This window comes from Stegodyphus dumicola, chromosome 3 (genome assembly GCF_044657685.1).
Source record: "Stegodyphus dumicola isolate Sdum_Otavi_A_Nest chromosome 3, ASM4465768v1".
Taxonomy (NCBI): Eukaryota; Metazoa; Arthropoda; class Arachnida; order Araneae; family Eresidae; genus Stegodyphus; species Stegodyphus dumicola.
Window position 1 is genome coordinate 80,052,345 of NC_140770.1, and position 22,068 is coordinate 80,074,412.

Genomic DNA, 22,068 nt, shown 5'->3' on the forward strand with positions numbered 1-22,068 from the left:
AATTTTCTTTAACATACAACCATGTGATTAACAGTATGCCCCAAGAAAATACATTGCCTTTCGATACAATTTGGTAATTTGTGAGTAAAAACTGGTCTAATACAAATAAAGCTTTTCAGTTAAGTCACATTCTTAATTATTACCATGTGTAGTAAAGAAAACGGAAAAGACGTAATTAACAAGCAAATTCAGCAGACCAATAAGAATAATTTGTGTTGATTATTTTTCAAATTTTCAATTTATTTAAACACTCGAGGTGTACTAATGTGACACACTGAAATTTTTAGAGAATTTTTATGAGAAAAAAGGAAGAAAATTGGAAAAAGGAAGAATATCTACTGAACCATCCAAGCCAGGAATTTGCGAACCAAGAGGTCTCAATTCCAGGATAAAAATGAAGCACGTGTCGTCGGTGAACCAAGGCATATTGGCACCATTATTCTGGATGATTACCGAAAAATCAGAGCCAAATGTTACGAATGAAATTATCGCTGTCCGATCTCAGATCAGATGGGATATAACTGCTAGCTCATCAGAGTGCGGCACCGGCTTCCTTGAACACGTGGCCATAAAATTAGGTTTCCGAAACATAAGGGATAATCCAACTGTAATGCCGTCGCTGCAGACGGACAACAACATTACGCAACCCTTAGCAGCAACAATTTCACAGTTTGCAGTATTAAGTCATAGTTTCTACGCGACTCACCGAGGAATAGCCAGTCATTATCTTCTAGGAACAAAACGGACTCCAGCCAAGAATTCCATAAGAGAGCCAACGTCTAATTCGTCTAACAGCAAGAAAAGCATTAAGAAATTAGCTCTAAGAAATAAAACGAGCTCTTCGAAACCTCTTTTAGGAAGACTCCATGAGTCTCTCCATAATGAGGAAAGAATTCACCTGCCGTCTCGGGTTGCGGAGCAAAGTGAAGTCGCGCATGAAGAATTTTTCAGCTATTCCGAGGACCTTCTATCAAAAAGTCAATATTTTTAGATACTTTTCTTATCATATTTTTAAAACATTTATTTCCGAAGATCACTAAAACAAGATCAGTTTCATCAAACTTCCAGAAGTACGTTCGGTCGGGGAGCATAATTGTAACTATTCCCCCTCCCCCACAGCAGCCGAAGAACAAATCTGCTACATCAAGAATCAAAGAACAAGTTAATACCTTGAGGACTGGTAAGATAAAAGTGACCTATACTCGAAAATCCTACTCACACTCTCACAAAACCAGCTGCCTCAAAATCTAGAATTTTGCATCCCCTTAAGACAAAAATTTCCACCTTTCCGCCAAACCACACAAAACAACTTATTAATTATGAATTGTGTAGTTGGCCTCGTAGAGCTATTAATTAATATTAGATCTTTAAATTAGTCATGTAAACGTCTGAGATATTTTATTCTACACAAGGGTACAGCTGCTTGAAATGGATTGTAGAAATCTCTCTAAATAGTCAGTCAGATTAAATTGTACTTGGATATTTATAGGTATAAATAACAGCTAACACAGAAAGCTTTGTAGCAAAGATGTCGCAGACGCTGAGCTAACTGACTAATTGTAGCTTATATTTTTAGAGTTGCTCAAGAAAAGAGTAAACACTTTTAGAAGCATCGAAAATCTAGCTCTTAGACTTTCAAAAGCGTATTTTCGTAAAACTTAAAGAATGTCGCCAATGAGTGAGAAATCGACAAATATCGGGAACGGAGTGGCAAAATTATCATATATTTGCACATCAGCTATAATCCGCAGCACAGAATAAAACGCTACAAACACACTTGTAGAGACATTAGGTATTTTTTGGAGACCGGAGAATTGAAAAAATAGCAACAGCCTTTAATTGCCTCGGAATCGAGCCACGGACCTTGGAATAGCGGCCCAGCGTGCAGAACTACTACACCACATAGGCACGCTAGGAAAGTGGGAGCAATACCTTATACACTAAGTGGCCACAGATTAAAAATTAATTTATTTCTCAATGGCGGGCAATAGCCATAATAGTCTTTGGCCACTACTAATGCCAAAAGCGGTGATCACTTTATTATTTAGACACCTAATATATGCGCCACTGTTGTCTTCTATGAAGGGACAGACAATTTTACATTCATACCTTCTCCAGGGTTCGAGCCCGGGACTTTCGGTACGACAGTTAGGGACACTAGCCACGCTCTCGTCTGGACGGCTTAAAAACTAATAAAAATTAATATATATACATATACATATATCTATACATAAAATTACAACTCAAATTCGCTAACTAAAAATAACTGAACAAAAACAAATTCATAGTGACATTAAAATAGGAAGGATGTTTCCAGATCTCAAAGAAAAACTAATTTCCTTAGGCCGTACTCAAAGAACACTTTCGATGTCTCCTCAATTCACCTATTTATGGCATCATCAAACCTTCAAACTGATCTACCCGTAAAGGTTTTTCAAATGTGGACTGAGAATTGTGGTAACAGAATACTCCTAGCAAAAGTTGAACACTTTTTGAAGTTTTAATAATCTTTTTTCACAAAACTAAAATGAATGCTTTTTGCATCTTCCATGGTTGCAAAGCAAATTTTACGCAAATGAGCCTGTATCAGTCAAACAACTGAATAGCACTAATTAATATTGCACTGTACTGCTGTATAAATATGTCAAGACTTGTATCTATCGAATAGAGTCGCCTTAAGTTCTAGGGATTGAATTACAGCTGAGTTCCTAGAACTTTTGAAATATCCTATGTACATAAAAGCTTATTTACGAAAAAATAAATACAAATATTTTCATAAATTATTTATTCAAGTTACAGATACAAATATTTAAACGTGCAAAAGCATATTGTACATATTACTTCCTAAAATTTTTCTTTTATGAGGACTGTATGAGAAGGTAAATGTTTTGTTAACAAAAGTTATCTACTTCCAGTAACTGTTCTCATAAAATTCTCTACTTTCATTTGGGAAATTTCACGGTTAGAAATATATTATTATTAAGTGCTGTTACCATTAGGTATCTTAAAAATACTGCTACTGTATAAATAAGACCAACCCTTAAATCTAACTTTTGTAGACTTAATGTAGTAGACAAAAATAAGTTCGTTTTGAAGCTCCTTTAAATGTTTCTTGAAAACGAAACTTATAGAAATAATTTAAGACTAATTTTAACCACTATGTGACAAAACACGATAGAAAGAGTTTTAGTTCGCACTTAAAGTTTGAAAGCAATATGTATTATTTTGTAATAATAAGTCGTATTCCGACTATCAGTACTTGATTTAGAACAAAAATTACTTCTCTACTGTGATTGATATATCAATTAGTCGTACCTTAAATTTAATAAAATTCATTTAAAATGTGTTTGTTCAATATTAAATCTTACATGTTAGCAACGAAGCTCTTTCACACACATTCACACACAGAAGCCAATATTGCATTGATATATCGTACGATTTTATTCAGATTTTTCAGTTATCTTGGAAGGAATAATATCATTTCTTCATTGCGTGCTTTCGTGGTGTAGCTGAGAGATCCCAGTTTCGAATCTTGTCAGAAGCGCTGATCATTCGCGATTCATGTTCTGTAAAAATATAATGGTCTCTACAGTGACTGTCACTGGTGCCTCTCTTCGAATGCTTACTAAGTGGAATGTAAGAAATTATCGGGTCGCTCTATTTAATTTATATCATAGCCAGGAAAAATAAACCGAAATAAGAGAATTCAGGAAAAGCACTCAACATGAAGTAATTATTAGCAAAAAAAAGCAGAACCCTACGTACTTACAACACACACACCATAAGTTTTGCTTATAGAAAGATAGCGTGCATTTACTCTCGTTACGTTTTATAAATCAATCCTCTCATTAAGTTTTCTGAAATTTTTTTTTTTTTTTTTTGTGTGTGTGTGTGTGTGTGAGTATTTGTTCACAAGTCTTGGCGCACACAAAGGAGCAATCAGCTCGCAACCAGTTGACAACCGGAAGATCCATGACTCAGATTTTGGGGAAAAGCAATAGATACTTCACAATTTTTTCTCAGAATAGCCTAGCATTCTTTAAACTGTATAGTATAAAAGTTATCTGACTAAGATACACTAATTAATTTTAAGAAATAATACACTTGAAAGTGAACGAATACTACATTTTAACTGCAATATTTTTTATTTTTAGATGAGTAACGAGAGCTGAATGATTAAATATAAAAAGAAAAAGTACACTTTTGAATCTCAGATTCATGAAATTTATTAATTTTTGCATTGTGGCTGTTTAAAGCTCTAAAAAAATAAAAAATAAATTTGCTCAGAATTACTTACCTAAAAGTTACGAAAAGGCAAGAGTATTTTTTATTTTATTGATTACTTTTGATATATAATAAAAACATAATATTCTTATGATTGACTATTAGTTGCAAGTGTAAATGAAGCGTGATATACGGAAGTCATCAATATCCTTTTAGATTTGGAAAATTTATTGTAAAAACAGATAATGATAACAAACTGTTAAGTTATGAAAATTTCTCTAATTTACAAAGAATGGATTTGAATTTCTTTCACATTTTTAATCCCACACAAATCAAGTAGGAAGTTCTGTTTTTTTCCAAAAATAATGACAATAATGCAAGACAAGTTCAACAGCTTCCTCAAGAAAGGGATTTACATTATAAATGGAAGTCATTTTTAACGTTTATCCATGAAGCTTTGTAGCAATTTTTATCCAAATCCTTAATTTACAAACATTGCAGAATTTGTTTTTGAGATTTCATAATCTCCTCTTAGAGATATTGTAAGAGAGGAATAAGGAGTGCAGGGAAATATGAACTATCTTTTCAAAAATATTTTCCTTTTTTAATTTCTTCAGATTGTATACAAAAATTTCAGACCTCAATGCTCGTTTTATGTTAACTTTTTCTCCTAGATTCCATACATTTAGCATACTCGTATATGGTATGTAGAAGAAAAGTCACATAGGAAGCAAAATTGCCAATATTATTTCATTTATCTGTAGAAACATTTGCCATCGTCAATGGATGTAAATGAACGTTGTTAATTCATACATTTTTTATCAATAGATAAGTTTTAAGGAACCAATGGATTGTATTATAAATCCTTTATCTCTGAAATTCTTTGGCCCGATTTGAGGCTTCAGTTTGTTTTCTTAGATAGGCACTATTGATAGAACAGTTAAGCCGCGAAACATTTAAATTGGTTGACTGTATGGCGCTTTCGCCACATAAAATGTAACTAAACCATTTTCTTTTATGAAGTCCTCCATGAATGATGTACTCTTCTTGACAGTCCACTTTAGCGGAATGTGATCCGGCGAATAAACAAGCCTGATACTCTGTTTACATTTATTGCTAACGAGTTACCAGAAATATCACTTAAATTAATTGGTTTTATATTTAAATCTTTCCGTGTGATAGTGTGTGAGTAAATAAATTATATAGAAGAGTAAATAAACTGTAGTGTGAATAAATAAATTATATTATACAGAGCTTGTAAACACTTTAGGTGAAAATTTCGAAGATTAAGGGGAACATGAGGTCATTGTTTCGATGTTAAAGCGATTCAATAAAAGACAGGTTCAGAGCAATATGATCTTAGAAAAAATAACTAATGAGAAGCGAGATACCACACCACATGGTAGCCAAGGAGTATCATAATTTCAGCTGAAAAACAAAGTGGATGTAAAAATTTAAAATCTTAATAAGACAAATACTAAACAGTCCGCAATACAAAAACCAGCAGCGATGAAGTGAACAAGCAATACATGAAGAATGTTAAATATGTAAATAAGGAAAGAATGAAAAATGAGAATAGATGCAAACTTAGCTACATAGGCAAATTATGTAATAAAGTTTTAATCTCTAAGCAGACATGCAACAGAAGTTGTGCTCAATCGATCTTCTCACAATTCAAAATCGAAGTATGGATCATAATAGAGCAACTCGTATCCTTTGGAGAGAAATTCTCGTTAGACTTCTTGTCGTAAGAAATAACAGTTTTATTTAATACCAGTTGCTCTGCTGTATCCGCACTATTCATTGTATGGATCAATGAATAGTCTCCTTTGGCATGCTTGTTAGTACAAGAAATGTTTCATACTGCCATTACTTTCAGTACAGGTGTAACAGCTATTACCCATGGCATGCTGTTACTGATATTCCTAACTATCTTAATTCAAATTACACGTTTTTGGATATAGTTATGGGACTACTTACATTACATACATACATTACTTTACTTACATTAGCCTGCAGAATGTCGATAATCCCCTACTGTAGCCATTCAAGCCATTTGAAGCTTGTATAGTTAATGATGACAGTAAAAATGTAAGTACCTCTAAAATTAGTTCATTAGGGAGGCTGCGCTAGAAGTTTACATAACACGGATAAGTAAAGAAGAAATATACGAGAAAAAGTTTCAGGCAATGCCTATATAAACAATAATTGGTTAAATAACGTTTTGTTAACAATTTTGGCGTAAAAACCCTTTTTCTCCCACTTTTCTTATATCTTCTCTAGGCAGTTTCTGCTCAAATAACCGTTTCTTCAATAAACTGCCTCTGCTTAATTAATAAAATTGGCTTCTCACCCTTTATCCACGCGTTACACAAAAGCTTTGTAGAAATAAATATTTTTATATAGCCTTTGTATGCCTGCGCTTTAATCATTCAATTATAATTAGGGTAGCAGTAGCGTTATCATGATGCGAATTTTCGCTGTTACTTTCGCGAATTTTAAGGGATTGCTGTGACGCTACGGTTCCATGAATATTGATTATGATAGAAATTTCAGATGTTTTCTATTATTCTATTATTTCCATATGAATCATAAAATTATTTTTTGAGTTTAAATAATTTTAATACAGTTTTTCACTTTAATTTATGTGTAAACATGCTTTGCAAATTAATCCTCTCCCATAACCCAAGCACAAAGTTTGAATCAGAGAGGTTTGCTAGATTACAGAATAGTAAAAAAGATAGTATTTCAAGTTTGCATAAAATAGTCCTTGTCTTTCATTTTGGGCAAAGAGCTCATGGCAATTCTTCTAAATTTAAAAACATGCTACGTAAATAAGAAAAACGTCTGAATGTATCCAATGGTTGTCTACTTTAGAAGAAAATTTGATTTTAAACAACAGCGGCAGTAATTAAACTAATCGAAATATAGTGATAAAATATATATAATATAATATTTATTTAATTACGTGTTAAATATTTTTGTTATTACTATAAGCTGGGTAAAGGGCCACTGCGACGGGCTCGCCCATGCGACTGGCAGGAGCAATTGACGACCAATGCTGCCTGGTGTCTTATTCAGGCAGTGCGCTGCTCCCCTGGAAGGGTAATAGTGGAGGTTGAACCTCCACGAAGTGCCCAAAGGGGGAGTAGACCCGTAGTGTGATTGAGTTCACAGAACGGGGAAGCCAAGATTGTTGTTGTTGTATAATTATAGATTGTTTTAAGGAAAAACCTTCCATTACTAGATCAACGTTTTGACTGCCACAAAATATTTCACAGGGATAGAGTAAATTCTATGCCACAAAAAGTTTACGAAATTTCACAATTTATTTTGTGATAAAATTATTGTCAGAATTATAATTGGTTACAATAAACTTCGCCTTATTTCTGCTTTTTTGATTCAAAATTCCTGATGATATGCTATGTTAAGCCATTCTTTGCTAATAAATCCAGGATTAGTATTAATATACGGGTAAACAATCTGATGGAGAAAAATGCTGTCATGTATATAGATATTTATATAATATACCTGTGCACAACACGTTGACCAATTAAAAATAATCATATATTAATATGATGGTAAATCATGAAGTGTACCATCAACGGGCCAGACATATAATACTTTTATAGCAGCTTTCTTTTAGAATTCAATATTAAAAGTTCAGTTTTATTTATTGACTGTAACATTTGTATAAATGCCATTCTATGTTTATACATTTAGAACATTTAGAACAATGCAGCTTATTTTTTAAAATGATTTGACGTGTCATTTTCAGTGAACGAAGGAGTTTAATTATTTGATACGTCAACTGCGAACAATGAACTTTATGGAAGGTTATATTAAAGTTTTGAAGTCCTATGTTTCGGATACTGTAACACAGAAAAATATTTCATAATATTTTATAATTAGACTATTCTTGGATTTAGAAAATGTTCTCTCAGTGATATAAACATTGATAAGTATAGGTTATTATTTTAAAGCTTGAAACTTTGCGTTTGAGTGGAAAAAAGTTTCATTTCTAAATTAAATATTCGAAATATAAAGTACAGGATTAAATTCTAAAATGAAACTTTCAGTGGGATTTTTATTTATATATCAGACGAAGTTTGTACTCTCTTTTGATAAAACTGATTTTCTGACGAAAACGAAGCAAAGTATACTTTTTCAGATTCATTTTTAACTTGATTACTTTCTTTATCGAATCCTTGATATCTAGAAATTTAAAAAATAAAATTGACTAAATAAAATAAGAATAAAATGTCAGGCAGCTTGGAAGGCTTGCATTTGGCCAACACTCGTCTAATAAATATTTATTTAAATAAATATAGGTTAATAAACCTTTTATGGTCTTTTCGAACGCGATTTTGTACAGTTTCAGGTAATGCTGAAAGAGGTTTTAGATTTTTCTTCCGAGCCATATTTATATTTATGATATAAAAAATATTTATGCATAAAAAACATACGAAATTTGAATGGAGATACATGCATATAAAACTAAGTCAATGTCTAAAAGTAATGTTGTTTCGCTGTATATTTTAAATAACACAAGGGAAGAGAGTTATAATTAAGACACAATAACGCGCCGAATAAATACTAATTCAGAAGTCAAACAACAAAAATCAGCGTTATATTTACAAAATTTTCACAGGACTAGTTTCGATGGTTTTACCGAACCACTATCCTCAGCTGCAAAACCGTAATTGAACAAGATAGGAAATAATGATTAGATAAGATAAGAAAGCCTGGACAAGAATAAGCAAGTGGCGCCATCTGTTGGTGAAACCAGAACTAAAACATAATTTAAAGAGTTATGTTAAAAATAATAATGCTGATCGATAAAATGAGAAAGAAAAAAAAAAAAAAAAAAAAAACTGAGTCTATTTTCACTTACTGAAGGGCTGAAATAACGAAAGAAGCCTAAATCCAGTGATGCCGAAGCGCAACTTCTCAAAAGACAAAAAAAAAAAAAAAAAAAAAAATTCGGATTTTGCATAAGCTATATATTTGTATATATACCTTTCCAAAAAAAAAGATGCTCTTAGAGATTCATAAATTTGAAATAAAAAAAGTACATCCCCAAAACTTAAGATCTAGTATAGAAGGATAAAGTCAGCAATGCTTGCTACATGCATCCTTCACTTTTATATATGAAGATATCCTGTTCCTTCAAAGGCACACTTACGAAGGTTTTCGCTTTTGCAAAAAAAACTTCGGTGTAGTCCTTCAATAGCAGATCTTAGCGCAAAGAGTATGATTTATGAGTTTTAGTTTGATAATTCAAAAGACTGAAACAGAAAGAGATTCAAAAATATTTTATATTCTACATGAACTTACTACACGATTCTCAGAGCTTTAAAAGGCTGCTATGATTTTAATTTCCATCTTAATTTATTTTTTTCATTCATTACCGGAGAATATGTTTATTTAGTTTGCTTTAGGATTATTCATATATTTTAAGCAGGTGAAAAATCTTTCATTTCTATTTTAATGAAGCAGAAATAGTAACGCTTTTGCAAATATAGTAAGAAATAGTAACGCTTTTTCGTTTTTTGGTAATAGCATGAAATATTCCCATTTTTAAATTTATTCAAAATGATTAATTCTATTTTCTTGAAAAATATGGCAGACTTGAGCGGTATTAAGTCATACATGTCAACGTGTTGTAATATTTAAAAAAAACCCTGGCGGTATAAAATATTATACAGACATATTACTGGAAAGAATGTTTGTTTGTGAGAAATGTTTTAGCATGCAAATTTTGAAATTATGTATATCTTTTGTGTTCATAAAAATCAAGCGCAGATCGTAGCCCTCTTTCTTAAACTGCGAAAATCAGAAGATTTTAAAAGTACTTGCTTTCTGAATTACTTTATGAGTTCTTAGAGTCCATACTATTAACTTATAACCGTGGAAAATAGATAATTTTTTAACTTATTATTTCAAGTATAAATTAAAATTACAAGCAAAGACTAACAAGTATTTTTTGGACTTTAATAAGGCTGTTCCTGTTCTTTGACTAACTTCTAAACGGAAAGATCATACAATTATAATACAGTTAACATTATTTAAATGAGATAACATTTAGTCCATTTTTTCCTTCTTGTTCAATATCTGCGTTCTTGAGAAAGGAATCCTTCCGAATAATCTTAAAAAATGAATGCAGATCTAGGAAAGTATAGATGACTGAAAATATTAGCAGCTTGTTCATAATCGCAGTCGGTAGCGAAAAGCTGATACTTGCACACATATTTCCAAATCAAATCTTGAACAAAATAGTCAGTCTAGAAAATGTAGAAAAAAAACGAATGCTACTTTTTAATCGAATTCGAATCTTAATAGATTCTAAAATTTCTTGAATTCTTCAAATATAATAATAATAATAATAAATAAAGAAAAATATTCTTACTTAATATGAAAAGTTTTCAGTGAAAGTAAAATTTGAATGCTGTATTAAATAAAATACAATTTTAAGGGCTGTTCAGTTTTAGAAATACACCAGTATTTATTAAGATGCTACAAATGATGTTTAGAAAATAAAGTTATACGACTGAAACTCTTGAATGACTAGGTTCATTTTCTCAGTAAAATGAGGCTTCAGTCGCTCTCGAGCGATTAAAGCACTGAATACTGGTAGCTCGATCGGGGATCAATTTCTGGAGAACGGTCTGCATGACATCATCATGGTTTCTGTCATGCATACTATGATTAAGATTCAGGTTTCATTAAAATTTCCTGGATAAAAACAATCCTTCCCTTAGGCAGACAGTCTTTTAGTGTTTAGACGTAATAAAATTATCCAATCCAGTGCAGAAAGGCACTAATAAGAAATATATGGATGGAAGAAATTTTAAAATTCATAGGACACAATATGCATAAAGGGACATATCTTAAAAGCCTCCAACAAATGAATACTCATTTCTGAGTACGTGAATTTTGATTAGTAGTTTCAGAATGTATTTATTTATGTATTTATTGATTCAACTTCCAAAGTTAAGAAATCTCTGGATATACGTATTTTTATTTCCGCTTCATTCCTTTCATTTTTATCGATTTCCTGTCATTCTTGTCCTATAATACATTAAAAAATATTTAAATATAGAAACATGTCCAAATTTTATTACTTTATTACCTTGATGAGAAATGGCCAAATGTTATTACTTTATTATCTTGATGAAAAATTACTGACATTCTCACACTATAATAATAACATGCTTTGAAACGCTTTATGATTATACGTGTAACAAGAACTCAGATATTTAAGGTTGCAAGACTTATTTTAATTTTGAACTCGGGATTTAGGTTCGACTTAGACTTCCATTTCTGTTTTGTTTAAATGCAAGATATTTGCATTTAAATACGTGTTACAGGCACAAACGTATTTAAATGTAAATTCGAACATGCTAAGGAGCATTAAGAAAAGGTAAGATTGTTTGAAGGTTTTGGTAATATTGGCTTGATTTTCAGGGTATTCCTCGCAGTTCCTTTTTAATGTTCTGTCATGGGAATCGCCCAAATTTAAGTGGACACAGCGGTAATTCGCATAATGGACGCAGTCCATTTCAGAATGGCTTTTGTTATGGGAGACGCTGTTTTCCATGGTTAGTTACTATCGGAATAATTTAATTCTTTCCTTGTTCAGGTCAAAAATAGCGAAAGAGCATAATAAATTTTCTTTTGAAAATACTGAAGATACTAATAATGTTATGAATCTTAGAAATTTATTAACTTATTTGTTACAAAAATATTTACTTTATGTATGCACACAGTTTTACAGTTATTTCCATTAGCTCAGACTGAATTTTCCCAGTCTCCCACTAGAAATGGGAGGGAAAGCTGTTCTTGAACCTGCCTGTAGATTCTACGTTTACCATTTTTGGAGCGTTATAAGAAATCCAGGTTTCAAAAAATTGTCAAAAAATAGTTTCAGTTTCCTTCTTTTTAGGTTATTTCTGAAAACGTACATGTATTGCTAATGACCAGAGCAGTTACCCCGTTTATAAGTTCACCTATAAAAACGAAGCAGCTATTCAAACGGGCTGCAAAGAATGATTTTCGAGTAAATGTTTTGAGTACCTACTCAGTCTCTGTTCGCAGCTTTATAGATACAATGCCTTTTGGCGAGCTCCGAGTTGAGGTATCAATGCATAACACTTGAAATTCGCGCAGGGAATAACGATTTACCCCGGCAGAATATTTTAGCTCCCTCAATGCTCCATTTCTGCGCACACATTCTATAATTCTAGTTACATCATTTTTCAATTTTAATAATTTATATATATATACATGCATACACATTGATACTATTAAAATTGAAAAAAGGAAGTACATTGAACTTTTAAAACAATATCTTGAGCAAAGACAGACATACAATAATTATTTAATTAAGTTCAAATAAATCTAAACAGGCAAAACATTAACTAAAAAGTTAAAATTTAATCAAATTATTAAAAATAACTAAGTAGAATTAGTAGAATCTACAAACTTAACCTGAACTGATTTGGCAAAGTAAATACGTAAAAATATAACGAATATACAATATAAATATTAAACACAATAAGAAGAAGCTGTATTATCACTGTCAGATTAAACTAATTTCAAGAGGTGAAAGAATCTAACACTGCTGTCACCTCTTTTCATAGTTCGCTTTCAGTTAGCTCAGGTATAATAGTTAATTATTTTAAATTATTTATACCTCTCAAAATTAAAAACGTGACCTAGATATAACTAATGACACAAAACAAAAATAAACCAACTGTAATTATTCAAATAGAAATTAATAAAACTAATGTTACTTAGGAATGGAAAGAAAAGCAAGTCTAAACTGTTAAAAAGAAATTCTATACATAAAAATTTCAACTTTTAATTCATTTTTGAAAGATACTGAGAAGAGTTTCTTCACCGATAAAAGAAGCCATATTCGCTTTGACGGTGTTAATTTTCATAGAATTTTTAAAATATCGCGATAACATTTTCTGCAATAGAGTCAAAGATACAGGTCTGTTTAAAGTACACTAAAACACAAAGTAACGGGATTACCGACCATTATGAGATAGACTTAGTAGCATCTTGATTATGCAATCTAATTTATCCTCATTTTTAGATTCTTGCCATAATCACATTATTACTAGCAGTTTTCATTTAGTTAATAATTCTTCCTTAAGGCAGCTCACGAAAAAGGTACTAAATTTAGGTAAACAGTTTCTATTTCTCTTTGAATTAAAAGTATTGATCTCAGCATTGATGACTTCCTTTTTAGAACGAGCTTTACACTAAGTCTTCCAACTTAAACTTTCATGGAATGGAAACGAGCAATTTTGAGCAAGATCAAAACTAGTATTTAATAGAATTCCCAGTTTTAAAATATGATTCATTGGCCAGAAATATAAACGAAAATTTTTGAAATTAAATCCAAATTAAATATTACAAAACTAGACAAACCAAATAATAATATCAGCAACATCTGTAAGAAATTTTGTAACCCAATCAACCAATTACTTATTGTGTTTCCAAAAGTAATGAAACAGCAATTATTAACAAGGTGTTTCATGAGAAACTTCAATTATTTTCAGACTTGGCATCAGGAACCACAAGAAAAATGCTGACTACATTTTTTCGCTTAAACTAAAAAAGCTTTGTTAGCTGATTTTTGATGATGATAAAGAAGAAAAACCACTTCAGCTGGGTCTTTAATAGCAAATCTCATGTTCTTAAAGTAAAGATCAAAATATTTTATATCATTTGCTATGACTTAGCAAATCTTCACACATCGTTGCCACTTAAAGAAATCTACTGCAGTCTATTAGAATTATCTAAATTGTTTCCAAATATGTTTAATATTTTAGATGCTTATAGCTGGAAATAATATCTAAAATGCTCACATTTTCATAATTACATCAAGTTTCAGGAAACTGTTTAACAAAATGGAATCCCCCAAAACGGGATCCTGAATAAACGGATAGTATACATCCGAAACCCAGATAGTATACATTGTTCGACACAGATTTGCAACTTATGCAAAAGAGTACAAATTTCTCTCTTTCATTAATCAAAATGCAAAACTTTGCTTTTACATTCATAAAACATACACATACATATGTACATACACATGCATTTGTGTAAAAGTGTAGTAATGTATTAACTTTTGTTATTTAAATATACACTGCGAAAAAAAAATGATAGTTCTGTATCTTCCGTTTTACTGCGCCGATTGACGAAATTCAACTTGCGTTTTTTTTTTTTTTTTTTTTTTTTTTTTTTTTTTTTTTTTTATGTCATGAAATTTGGCAGATTTGTTAAAAGTGATAATAACATCAGATGTGATTTAGGCACTTTGTTAAAATTATTTGGAAGTAGAAACGATGTCTTTTTTTTCTGCTCATGCACAATGTCAAAAGGTAGGAAAGAAATGACTTTTCTTCCGCTCCTGCAGGGAATATAAGTTGGAAAGGGATTGGGATTATTCAATTATGGCAAAGCACACGAGGGCTGTCTGCCTAAAGGGAGGAATGCCTTCGTGGAGGACTTTCTAAGGGAAACTGGCTCGTATACACGTTACACATGGGGAAAACCACGAAAACGCCCATGCAGCCAGACCGTTCGCGGAATTCGAACCTCGGACCGAACTACCAGTGTTCAGCGTCTTTACCGCTCGGCCGCTGGTGGGCCAAAGTTGGAAAGGAAAGGGAAGGGAAGGGATAATAGGTTGCCATATATTAAGCAGTTCACGAAGTGAATTATTCTTGGCGCAAGCTAAAAATAATTGGCAAAGATAAATTTTTGAATTTCTCCGTAAATTTGGCACCAAATGTTACAAGATTAAATGCTTAGGCATAATTTGAGTCGTAGAATCGAAATATGGAGAAAAATTGAAACGTTATTTCAGAAAAAGTAGCATTTAGTGTCAAAATACCTATGTTAGAAGAATGCTATATATTAGACCTAAAAAACTTTCGAGAGCTGAAAAACGCAATTTCGTCATTCGGGCCAGTAGAACGGGAGGTGTAGAACTGTACCCCCTTTTTTGGCGCAATATACAATTTCCTTTTGCAGTGTTATATATATTAATACAATGTTATATGTAGCATACATGTAATTTTTATATCATATAATATATATGATACGCATAATGTTCTTACTTATAACTAGCTTATTTCGTACAGTAGAGTGACATGACTGTACCTACGTACGAAATAGTGAAATTCTGGCGCTCTATTTATTTACTTCTGGTTTGTACTGATACGGATTGGATAAGAAACTATTCAGTGACATATTTCCGTAATTTCATGAATACTGAATTTGTGGAGGACATATTGCTATTTCGTCTCGGTGAAAAGCAACAGATAAAAGAAAAAAAAACTCCCTAAGAGTTTGTAAAATATTGTTGAATTCTATTTAAATTTCATTGGGGTGAGAAATAAAGTTGTTAGATTTCAATAATGAATCAGATGAACTTGAAAATCATTCGATGGTATACAATATGATTAAACAAAACATCTCGTTTAAACTAAGAAGTGTCTCCCTTTTTCCTTCAGATGAGATTCCAAACCAGTTCATTCATTAAAATTTTGGCAATATACTCCTTATTTCTGTTGGCCTTTTAATACTGCATATTTAATTAGAAATCAATACTCTCTGCGAAACTTAACATCGCTAACATTATTCCTATTTATCTCATGCCTCACAAATACTAAGCTAAAAGCAGTGCTTCTAATTCAAAAGGAAATTTTCAAGTAGTAAAATTATTTTCATTAATAATGTTACGAATTTTGCATTCAGATTACTAATTTTAGAAAGGCCTCCACGAAGGCATTCCTCCCCTTAGGCAGATAGCCGTAGTGTGCTTTGCCATAATTAAATAAACCAAACCAAACCAGATTAGTAATTTTAGTGGAATTATAATAAAAATTGTTGAAGTTTTTGTGTAACGTAGCGCGAGACAAATTTTAAGAGAAAGCTATGCCGAAAACGTAAGAATACAGGTGCACGTGCATTTAAGATTGAGTAAATGGCTATCTCGGTAATTTGCTTGGAAACTGAATAAATGTAATTGACCACTATGTTAGCTGTAACCGTAATTCCATCTCGTACTGCTCTCCAGTACTTTCGAAAAGCAGAAAATACTAGAAATATCTCTTCGCCAGATGAAAACTATTTAAGGCCGAAGACAGAACATCTGCTCGCAGTTGCTTAGTTATTGTGGTTGCGAGATGTTTAGTTCCGCGTTAGCTGAGAGAATCCGATTTAGCTTTCTATTTAGACGCGCATTGCATTGTATTTAACATTCTTAGTAGTTAAATATAACTACAGTATAATTACTGATCATACTGTGAACACTTGTACGAATATTTCTGTGGAAAATTCCAGAGTTCTGAAATATTTGTTTTGATAAAAATAAATTTTATTAACTTATTATCGGACTTATCTATTACGAATCCTTAAGCGCGTAATAATATGAACGATTGTATTCACAATTAGAAAGTGAATGACTGAAATATAAGTATCAGGAAACAACTAGCGTCTAAAAAGATGTTTCATAATTTCATATTTTCTATCTGGAAACTAAGAATAAAACAATTCTTCTCATGCCGTGCATTTTTATGTAGTATAGTTTCAGCATCAGTAAATACTATAATAAAAACACTAAATACATAGATTTATAAAGAATCTAAGCATTCCTTTCAATAAAATTACAAGGAAAGCTTTTAGCTTTCAGGTTAGGATTTGTTGGAGCTACTTAGAAAAGTACTTTGGAACGATTCATTTTGAAATAAAACATTTGGAACGCCTACGCACTTGTCCTTCTTTCTTTTTTAATATATTGCGTGTTTTTATTAATTATTTCGACCTCTTTAAATAGACAGTTTTCGATTAAGCTGCCGTAATTAACTAAAAAACATTTTCAATTCAACTATTGCATATTCATTCATAAGATTTATACTTGTGTTTCTCAATCCTTTTTGTGCCTCACCTAAGCCTACCTAAAATTCTTATGGCCCTTAACACGTACGAAATTTTTATATTAAAAAATGGAAATTTTCACTAAAGAAACCAGAAAGATAGGTTTTAAAAAGAAATCATTAGGAAATTATTGAGAAAACAGAGTAAGTAAATTTTCAAAACATATAATGGAGAACTGAAATTTAAGTTAGAAGTAGTTTTAATGAATATTTTTTATATTACTTTAATTATTAATGATTATTTAAATTTAGTGAGATCCTTCCGCCTGATGCTTGCTGCAAATATATTTTATGTCAGGTTCCAATTTACATAACTTCAGTATCAAGTCTTCCCGTTTTATTATCTTCCGGTTAAGTCGATTTTTTTTTCAAAAAGTTAATTTTTGGCACTAAATCCGCATTCAGCTAAATATGAAGATGGAAACAGCAGCAACAGTTCTTTTGAACATTTGGTTGCATTTGGATATTTGATTTCGGTTTCCTCACAAAACCATGCTATCATTCATTTTATAATAAAGTTTTAATTTACTCATCATTTTGAATTTCTGGGAGTTAAGCTCTGAAAGAGTCCATTTTCGAATTGCCCTCCTTAACAATCTTATTGTCCCCCCCTTGTGACTGTGGGCCCCACATTGTGAAACACTAATTTATACCATTACTGGAAAATTCTCAATCTTTATTATTTCGAAAATTTATTTTCTTATAAATTATTTTTATGTCATTAATTTTCAGTCACGGACTAATGCAGAATTATAAAAGCCAATATAAGAAATAATTTCTAGCCTTATATATTTTCAGTAGAATAATACACATTGAGTTTGCATCTATGTAATGTTAGTTTCTTTTGTATTTGTTTGACTTCATATGAATGATATCAGAAGAAATTTACGCAGAGAAATTTGCGCAATAAGCATCTGTTAAGAAGTTTTTATATTTTTGAATACTTGACAGATATGATGACTTTCGACATAGATTTGACAATATTATTATCAAAGATTCAACTCGCTTCAGTGAGAATTATGATGATGACATATATCTGGAGTTTTGAGTGCAATATATTCATGAAAATACATTAAAATTTGTTTTTTTTCCATAGGTTCTTATTCGTGTTATATGGCTTTAGGAGAAAATTCTAATCTGTTATTCGCATGGTAAATACAACGTAGTTGACGTTTTGCTTTTTAATACAGTTTACGTTAAGGGATAAATCTATATACATTTTTCTTTTATTGACATCAAAGAAAAATATACTTTAGTTAAACTTACAGTCTTAACTGATTTCAAAAATGGGAATGCCTATATTCAAATCTAAAATGACAGGAAATCAGTCATTCAGTATTAATATATGCACTCTCTTACCGAATAGCACCACAATTTAGCCAAGTATTGCAATAGCAGCGCTGCAGAATAAACCCTTAACCATTATACAAACTCAAAAGAAAAGAAATGTCGACAGGATAGTAGAATTGCAACCAAAGTGCTGGATGGAGTATTGGTCTTGGCATTACCCCACAGTAGGTGGTAGAATTATGGATCAGGTTGAGGGTGCCAGTCTTCTTATATGCCTAGGAAAGAGGGACTTTGCAGAATTATGAAGAGAGCTTGTAGGATTATTAGGTATTTCGAAGCAGACGACGTGAAAAATGTCCCATGTCCTTCGCCAAGACTCGATAGTCAGACCCTCCCGTTGCTAGCCTAAAGCACTTTGTAGTGACGCCACGCAGGCATGCTGTAAAGAAAGACAGAAACTTTATATTCTTCTCCCGCTTAAAGACCGACAGGGGATGCAGGGACCCTAGTCGCCAAATTTTGATGGAGACGAATTATCTTTCACCACCTTTTAGTTGTGGGGACTATTGTAGAGACATTAGAAAATCCAAAATAGAAGACATGAAAAATGCGCAAATGCTTTCGCCGGAATTTAAATGCCAGACCTACCTTCCGATCGATAGCTTGACATAGGTCCCGAAAGTACGCGGCAAGAAGAAAGAAAATCCTTATACGTTTAGCTTAGCAACAAAAAATTCATTAACCGTCTCTATGAGACATTTATTTCTCCAACACAATGAAGTGGATCCATGCCGCACAATGGATACAAATGCACATAGAATTGACGACAGCTTGATAAAATTTATTTTACCAAAAGAAAACGCTTTACAGTTCTGAAGTTTTCCATAAAAATACTTATATAGCTGTTCACAATATCACGCAGTACAATAAGTAATTACACTTCAAGCTACTAAGAACGTTAGACACAGCGCAATGGAAAGCGCGTCTAAAAGACAAAGCTAACATGGAGGTATCTCAATACTTCTTAGTGAAAACGAACATCTAAGAACTCTAAACAAACAACTAAGAAATTTACGGTCTTATATAGGGTTCCTCCGACGCCGAGGAATCTCTAATACTTAATCGAAAATTATTAATATCGAAATTACTGGAAGACACATGAGCGCCGGATATGGTTATTAGCTACATAGAAGATCAATTACAGTTATTCAGTAACAATACCAATTACTCTTATAGAGGAACCGGACAAAATGTCGCCAAGTTGGGTGACTTTTGCGATTTCTCGCCAAAATGGGAGACAAAAATTAGTCACCAAAACTGTCACCAGCTTGGCGATGTAATGCATGCGCTATTTCAGTAGGCTATTAAAAGATCACCATATTCAAAGCAAAAGGTATACTGATATTTTTAAAGCTTATTATAAAAGCAAGCGAGTGCATTTCATGAAATTAAAAATACAAAGTCATAAATAGGAGAACCATATTTATATTTTTTACAGCCAAAGCGATGAATAAAGAAAAGAGACGCTATTTAAGATATAATAATAAAAATTTGGTTTTTGTCTCCGTTTTTCAATTAGAATTTGTTAATCTCACCCAGTAAAAAAATCACTCTAAAGCTTTAATCGTTTTTCTTAAATTACTATTAATCGTATCGTAACAATAATAATAATCTGTATCCTAACTACTTCGAAGTATTTCGGATATCAAAGAGTGACAATTTACAGCAGTTTAAAAACTTCATTGTGGATGGACATATCAAAGAATTTGATATTCAAGGTTGCCGATTTCATAATACTTCTCATAAATTAACTTCTAGATGAATTTTGATTAAGACACAATAGAAAATTTCTTATGAAATCTCGTTTATCGAAATTGGGCAATGAACACGAAATTGGGCAACGTTATCTTTAAAATGAATCGATGGCAAAATGAGAAACATTATTCAATACCATTGCAAAATAAGATGTGGAATAAGAAGTAGACTGCTCTCTTTAGCCTTCGGCTATACATTGTATACTAATATTTAATCTTGCATTTTTGAAGTATACATTTTCGGTCAGCTGTAAACTCGGTTTAATTTATTTCTCTTTAAATAGGATTGAGCTCATAAATATTTTTTTACCATTGCCAGATTTGGGTATGCATCTTTCCAAAAATTAAGGTAATTATAAAACATAGTGAACTAGAATTGCGATTTTAGCGTTTTATTTAATTTTGCTGCTCAATATTCTAGATTCGTACTAATACAGTTTAGAGAGTCGTTGTTTTACATGTAAAGTTCTAAAATAGTTAACAAAAAAAACCACATGCCTAAAACAATAAAACAGATATTTATTCAGACTTTGTTACATGGAGAAATAATAAATATTCGTCTTGAGTTAAACTGAGAGTAGAAATTACTGATACATGCTTAATTAAATTTAACAACATTGTCCTGTTACTTCTGGAACCTGAATAAAAATATAAATGGAGAGACAACTGAGATTTCCACAATAATGCCGCACGAAAAATCTGTTCTACGGTTAGTTTCCCCAATTGTTCTGAAATTCAATTTACCTTTTAGATTAATAGAAAGAAAGAGAGTTCTGCAGTTTCAGTATATAGTTAAATAAATTAAATGTATAGTCTCGAAACAGAGTGCTGCTGTTGAACTTCGAGTCCTTTTGCGACATGAGCTTAAAACAACATCGCTTAGGTATATAGTAAAAAAAAATTCTTAAATCATCTTTAAGCAACATGATAAACTTACGTATGATTTATGTAATTTTGCACCAGTTCTCTTAATGATTTATTTAAGTACGTATTCTTCAAAAGAATTAACATTCTAGTCTTTTGTTTCACGTTGTGTATTACAAAAGATTTTAAGAATAAGACGTAAAAGATCTCTGAAATATTGTCAGAAGTCTCATATACAATAATTTCATTAACAGCTTTATTCCAAATAAAGGTTTTTAAGCTGTTGTTAATGTAATTGAATTAAGTATATTATTTGCCGTGTTAGTGAAAATAGCATTATGCAAAAGAATTAATATTTGGAGATTTGTTTGTATTTTACTATGTTTTTAAAGAGATTTGCACTGCTATAAAGCGATAAATTTCGAAATAATCAATGGAACAAATACTTATTTACATAAATTGATGCTATTTACATAAATTGATTCAAGAGACTAATGTAAATATTTTTAAATTAAATAAATTGTTGTAAACGTACACTAATTTGGATTTTAAGGAATAAATGATATATATATATACTCAGGATAAACGTTTCAGAGCATGATGTTTATGCTAAATAGTTCCTTTATATAAGCAAGTATTCTGTATACAGATTCATTAATTTATTTTGAGGAAAGAAAAATATCAGCACAGCATTGGTAGTTAGTTACATTTCAGTATCTGCAATAGATTGTAAGTGTATAAGTGTTTAATACCTGTACAGAGCAATTAATGAAGAATTAATTTCGTAATTAATAATTTGGTAATTTAATAATAAACCTTTTAAATAACATGTTTATTTTATTTCTCTGTTACAAATAGCGATAACTGGTTATAGAAGTCACAGATAGAAAAGTGCGATATTTTGTTAGAATCAGTTG